Source organism: Hipposideros armiger, unplaced genomic scaffold, assembly GCF_001890085.2.
Source record: "Hipposideros armiger isolate ML-2016 unplaced genomic scaffold, ASM189008v1 scaffold_29, whole genome shotgun sequence".
Taxonomy (NCBI): Eukaryota; Metazoa; Chordata; class Mammalia; order Chiroptera; family Hipposideridae; genus Hipposideros; species Hipposideros armiger.
The window spans coordinates 3,285,948-3,293,272 of record NW_017731379.1 but is presented as its reverse complement, the minus strand read 5'-3'; the positions used below and the strand labels follow the sequence as shown (position 1 = coordinate 3,293,272).

General features: G+C 37.0%; 1 protein-coding gene and 1 pseudogene across 6 annotated transcripts in view; one reads left to right on the top strand and one right to left on the bottom strand.

Moving 5' to 3' along the window:
• VMP1 (vacuole membrane protein 1) overlaps positions 1 to 7,325 on the bottom strand; it is a 128,827-nt gene that overhangs the window by 41,412 nt on the left and 80,090 nt on the right. The window lies entirely within an intron of this gene.
• Positions 3,228 to 3,446, top strand: LOC109379736 (thymosin beta-4 pseudogene; annotated as a pseudogene).

Below are 7,325 nucleotides of genomic sequence, written 5' to 3'. Positions count from 1 at the left end.
TGAGCTGCCTATAGGCAGCCAGATGGCGTCTGGACTTGGAGCTAAGCTAGCTGCACCCTCCGCAATTAAGACTGAAGGACAACAACTTGGCTGTTCCTCTTCCCCAATAGAATCTTTAAAAAAAAAAAGGAAGAAACTATTGATACTATTGATGATAGTATGAATGAATCACAAACAGTATGAAGGAATGAGCAGTATTAATGAATACCAAAACCATTATGCTGAGTAAAAGAAGTCTTAGGAATACAAAGTTTTGGGCTGGCCAAGTGGCGCGTTGGTTAGGAGTTGGCTTGGGACGCCAGCTCTGAGCAGCAGTTCCCCGGTTCGGATCCCACATGGGCCAGTGACGCTGCGCCCTCTACAGCTAAGATGGTGAACAACAACTAGACCTGGAGCTGGGCTGCTGTGAGTCACCAGTAACAGCGTAGGCTGCAGCCCCTGCTGCAGTGGATTGCCGTAAGCTACCTGAGTGGCCGGCAGCCAGCATGAGTGGCCGGCAGCTGGCGTGAGCGGCTGTCCAATGGCCGGCGAGAGGCTGCCTCACCTGAGAAGAGTGCAATGATCATAATACTAACATGAGCCAGTAAAGCGATGTCCTCCACACCTAGACTAAAAAAACCCAAAAGGACAGCAACTTGTCTGTTCCCCGTCCCCAATTACCCAAAAAAATCTTAAAAAAAAAAATAAGAATACAAAGTTCTATAATAACTAAATCTATGGTGAAAAAATCAGAACAGTGATTGATGGTTTGGGGCAAGGGTTAGGGACACAATGACATACTATTTATACAAAATCCTAAAGACTTCACCAAAAGACTGTTAAACTAATTCAGTAAAATTGCAAGATACAAAATCAATATATAAAAATCAGTTGCATTTATATACACTAATAATGAACTATCAGAAAGAAAAATTAAGGAAATAATCCCATTTACAACTGCATAAAAAAGAATAAAATACCCAAGAAGGTGAAAAACTAGTACACTGCAAACTATATGACATTAAGGAAAGAAACTGAAGAAGACACAGATAAACGGGAAGATATTCCGTGCTCATGGATTGGAATAATTAATATTGTTAAAATGTTTATACTATCCAAAGCAATCTACAGATTCAATGCAATCCCTATCAAAATTTCAATGTCATTTTTCACAGAAATAGAACAAACAATCCCAAAATTTGTATGGAGCCACAAAGGACCCAGAATAGCCAAAGCAATCTTGATAAAGATGAACAAAGCTGGAGGCATCACACTTCCTGATTATAAACTACATTACAAAGCTGTGATAAACAAAACAATATGGAGTCCCTTAAAAACTTACACACAGGTCAATGGAAAAGTATACAGAGCCCAGAAATAAACCCACACAAATATGATCAGTTAACTTACGACAAAGGAGCCAATAACATACAATGAAAAAAGGGCAGTCTCTTCAATAAATGGTTGCTGGGAAAACTGGATAGCCACATGCAAAAGAATGAAACTGGACCCCTATCTTACACCACATATACAAAAATTAATTCAAAATTAATTAAAGACGAACATATATCTGAAATTATAAAACTCCTATAAGAGAACATAGGGGTAAGTTCATTGACACTGGTCTTGGCAATGATTTTTTGGATATAGCAACAAAGTAAAGGTATCAAAAGCAAAAAAACAAGTGGGATATATCAAAAAGCTTCTATAAAGGAAACCATAAAAAAAAAAAAGGCAAGACCAAATGGAAGAAAACATATACAAACCACATATCTAAATAAGGGGTTAATATCCAAAACATAGCAGGAGCTCATACAACTCAACAGAAGAAAAAAATCTGGTTAAAAAATGGGCCTAAGACCTGAATACGTATTTTTCCAAAAAAGATATAAATATGGCCAACAGGTACACGAAAAGGTGCTCAACATCAGTACTCATCAGGGAAATGTAAATCAAAACCACAATGAGATATCACCTCACAATTATTAGAAAGGCTATCATTAAAAAGAAGAGATAACAAGTATTGGCAAGTATATGAAGAAAGGAGAATCCTCATGCACTGTTCATGGGAATGTATGCTACAGCCAGTATGGCAGTTCCTCAAAAATTAAAAATAGAACCACAATATGATTCAGCAATTCCACTTCTGGGTATTGATCTAAAGGAAATGAAAATCATTGTCTCAAAAACAAAAAAAAAGTCTGCATGCCCCAGGTTTATTGCAAGATTATTTATAATAGCCAACATATGGAAACAACTTAAGTGTCCATCGATGGATGAAAGGATAAAGAAGATGGGGACATAAAACAAACTCTCTCTCTCTCTCTCTCTCTCTCACACACACACACACACACACACACACACACACTCATTATTCAGTCGTAACTAAAAAAGAAAATCCTGCTATTTGCAACAACATGTACGGACCTTGAAGGTATTATCTTAAGTAAAATAACTCAGAGAGAAAGACAAATACTGTATGATGTCATTTATACATGGAATCTAACTCCCCCTCCTCTCCCCAAAGTAATAGATAGAGAACAGATTGTTGATTGCCAGTGGAGGGGTCAGGGAGTGGGTAAAATGGGCAAAGGTGGTCAAAAGGTGCAAACTTCCAGTTATAATGTAAATAAGTTCTAGGGATGTAACATACAGTATGGTGACCATAGTTAACAATACTATACTGTATATTTGAAAGTTACTAAGAGAGTGGATCTTAAAAGTTCTCATCACAAGAGAAAAAATTTAATTGTGTGGTGATGAATGTGAACAAAACTTACTGTACTAATCATTTTGCAATATGTTTATGAATCATATGTTGTATGCCTAAAACTGATACAATGTTAGATGTCAATTATACCTCAATTAAAAAACAGCAGTTAAAATTTTTTAAAAAGGAACTAATGGCACAACTGGTTCATAGAAGTGACAAAAATCAAGACTATAAATGACAAATATGAGAAATTTGTTATTAATCCAATGTGTAGTGAGCACACAGTTGTCCTGTCTTAATATTCCAGCCAGTACACTAACTTTTTAGAGAGTTAAAGATAATTATTGTAAAACAATATTGGATTATCTAGCGAAAATGACCTATTGCTTGCTTTTGTCACTATCAAAAAATGGGATTATAGTTTTCTTTTTTCTGGCACATTAAAAATAAAATAGAAGAACAAAAAAGCAACCAACTGAAAAGGAGAGGATAGTTGCAAATGATATTTATGATAAGGGGTTAATATCCCATATATATGAAGAAATCAGACTCGGCAACCGCCCCTAAACAGATCAGACTCCACTTGTTGGCGCGCCTCGTCCAGCTTCTTCTGTAACCATGTCTGACAAACCCGATACGGCTGAGATGGAGAAATTTCGTTAACTCGAAACTGAAGAAGACAGAAACGCATCAGAAAAATCCATTGTCTTCAATAGAAATGATTGAACAGGAAAAGCAAGCAGGCAAATCGTAATGAGGCACGCACCGCCAATGTGCACTGTACATTCCACAAGCACAACCTTATTTTACTTCTTCTGTTTAACTTTGTAAGATGCAAAGAGGTTGGACCAAGTTTAAAATAACTGTGCTGCCCCAATTACTGACAACAAAGGCTGCACCTATCTCTCCCATATGCCTGTTTAGCTGGCAGGGAAGAAAAAGAACTTGCATGTTGGTGAGTTGGTGAAGGCAGAAGCTGGGTGTGAAGACAGTGAAATCTAGAGTGAAAACCAAACTGGTCCAAGGTGTTCTGCAGGCTGTAAAATGCAGTTTAATCAGAGCGCCATTTTTTTGCTGTTCAAATGATTTTACTTATTGGAATGCACAACATTTTAAATATGCAAATAAAAGTTTTAAAACCTGGAAAAAAATCAAAGTACTCAACCACAACAAAAAAAACCAAACAACTCGATTAAAAAATGGACAGAAGATCTGAACAGACATTTTTCCAAGGAACACATACAGAAAGTTTTAAAAAGCACATGAAAAGATATTCAACACCACTAATTATTAGTGAACGCAAATCAAAACCACAATGAGATATCAATCTACACCAGTTAGAATGGCTATTATTAAGAAGACAAGTAAGTGTTGAAGAGGATATAGAGAAAAAGGAACCCTCGTTCACAACTGGTGGGAATATAAATTGATGCAGTCACAATGGAAAACAGTATGGAGGTTCCTCAAAAAATTAAAAATAGATCTACCATATGATTCACTAATTCTTCTGGGTATTTTATCTAAAGGATATGAAAACACTAATTCAAAAAGATACATGTACCCCTATGTTCACTGCAGCACTATTTACAATACCCTAGATACGGAAATAATCTGTGTCCAGTGATACATGAAAGGATAAAGAAGATGCGACATACACGAAATGGAATACTCAGCCATAAAAAATATGAAATATTGCCATTTGCGGCCACATAGATGGATCTTGAGGATATTAGGCTAAGTGAAATAAGTAACACGAAAAAGGACAAAAAAATGTATGATTTCACTTATATGTGCAATATAAAACAAAAAAGTAACAAATGAACAAACAAAACAAATTCATAGATACAGAAAATAGATTGATGGTTACGGGAAGGGAAGGCAGTAGGGGGAAGGGCGAAATGGGTAAGGTGGGGCAATGTATGGTGATGAATGGAAGCGAGACTTTTGGTGATGCGCATGTTATAGTGTATACAGATATCAAATTATAATATTGTACACCTGAAACTTACGTTATTAATCAATGTTACCTCATAAAAACATTAAAAAATGAAAATTAAAAAAAATACAACATAAAATAAAGACCATCTTTGCCCCTTCAACAAAAAAAGGGGAAGGGACTATATATAAAAATATAATATAAAATCAGATCTCACATCAATCAAAACAAATGAAGGCATGTCTAAAAATGAATACAAGCAAAGATGATCTTGCGTAATTTTTGAAAAAGTAAGAAACATTTATTTTGGCAACTAGCTAAATTTAATAATTTATAATAAATAAATAAATAAATTTTTATTTAATAAAAATATAAAATATAAAAAATATAAAAATATTTATTAAAAATATGAAATTTATAAAAATATTTATTTTAAAAATATATAAATAGGGCCGGCCGAGTGGCGCGATGGTTAAGAACTCGCTTGGGATGCGAGAGGGCCCCGGTTCGGATCCCACATATGAGGGCCAGTGACACTGCCCTCTACAGCTAAGATGCTGAACAACAGCTCAACCTGGAGCTGGGCTGCCGTGAGTCGCCAGCGACGGCGAAGCTGCAGCCCCTGTGGCAGTGGGTTGCCATGGGCTACCGTGTGTAGCCAGCAGCCAGCGTGAGCGGCCAGCAGCCGCAGTGAGCGGCCGTCCAGAAGCCGGCGACTGATCTGCCTCGCCAGGGAAGAGCGCAATGATGGGGCCAACTTGGGCCAGTGAAGCAACATCCTCCACAACTAGACTGAAGAACAAAACGACAGCAACTTGTCTGTTCCCCTTTCCCCAATTCCCCAGCACTGTTCCCATCCCCCCAATTCCCCAATAAAAATCTTTAAAAAATATATATATATATATATATAAATAAATAATTTAATAAGTGCTAAAACTAGTTTCATCTACAAATTTGGAAAGAAAATTCAGATTTTGTTCCTGTTCATATCCATATACTTCTATTATTTAGTGCAGTTTCATTAGACTGCATATTGTGAAAATTTAGAAGGTTACATATAGCATCTTGTTTTTTAATGAATAGAATAAAAATGTGAGATCAATACATGTGATGATAACACTAAATACTGTTTCACGAAACATTTTTTTTCCCAATTATACATGCATAGGCTCTGCATTGTGAAGCACAGTCAATGCTTTTTTTTTTTTATGGGATATAATAAAAATAAAGGCTCAAAAGTCATTCACCTAAAAGCAATTGTGCCTGTAATAGGTTCCACGGCACTTCATCCACATTAAACCTTTCAAGAATTATGTGAGAATGACCATTAAAATTTTTTTCACACAAAATACACATAAGGAATATATAATCTACTGTGAACAACACACATTTCAGAGAGTTGTGCCAAAAATAGGAGGCTATCAGCTATATCTTTGTTACTATCAGGATTAAATGAATTTCTGCATGTACTAATGTATTTGTTACCATATTTACTTTGAGGGGGAGGGCAGTAAAAGTATTTTTTTAACTGAGGTACAACAGATATACAGTAAAGTATACAAATCTCAAATATACATCTTGATGGAATTTTACAATAAACACACCCAGATCCAGATATAGAACATTACCAAAACTCCAGAAACCCCACGGTGGCACTCCTAGTAATTACTCCTTCCCCCAAAATAAACACTGTCATTGACTTCTATTACCACAGATGCAGCGTGACTATTTTTGAGCTTCACATAAATGGAATTATACAGTAGGTCCTCTTTTTTGTCTGGCTCTGTTGCTCAACATTATGTCCATGTGATTCAGCCATCTTGCTGCATTTAGCAATTATAAATTTGTTGCTGTATAGTATTCCACTGCATGAATATACCACAACTTATTTATTCAACTGTTGGTGAACATTAGGGTTGCTTCCAGTTTGGGGCTATTATGAATAATGCTATGAACATTCTTGTACAAGTCTTCACGCGCATCTTTCCGTTGGGTTTTAATCTACATATGGAATTGACACATCATAAGGTATACGTATGTTTAATTTTAGCAGATAGTGCCAAAGACTTTTCAAAAGTGGTTGTAACATAGATTACTCTTAATATTGCTTCCATGTTGCCAATTGATAATAAATCTCAACTGAAAAAAATCTAAAGGTTTTTCCTCTGCTATAGATGGTTCTCATGAGTGTTTGCAGTAATTAGCAGCTTTGAAAACTTACACATATGAAGATTAAATAAATTCAAACATGAACTCAAGAAGAAAAGAAAAGCTATAAGTATTTTTTCTTTTTTAAGATTTTTATTGGGCAATTGGGGGAGGGGAACAGCACTGGGGAATTGGGGGAATGGGAACAGACAAGTTGCTGTCCTTTTGTTCTTCAGTCTAGTTGTGGAGGACGTTGCTTCACTGGGCCAAGTTGGCACCATCATCGCGCTCTTCCTGGGCGAGGCGAATCAGTCGCCGGCTTCTAGACAACCGCTCATGCTGGCTGCTGGCTACACACGGTAGCCCATGGCAACCCACTGCAGCACGGGCTGCAGCCTAGCCGTCGCCAGTGACTCATGGCAGCCCAGCTCCAGGTTGAGCTGCTGTTCAGCATCTTAGCTGTAGAGGGCAGTGTCACTGGCCCCCATATGTGGGATCCAAACCGGGGCCCTCTGGCGTCCCAAGCCAGCTCTTAACCAATGTGCCACT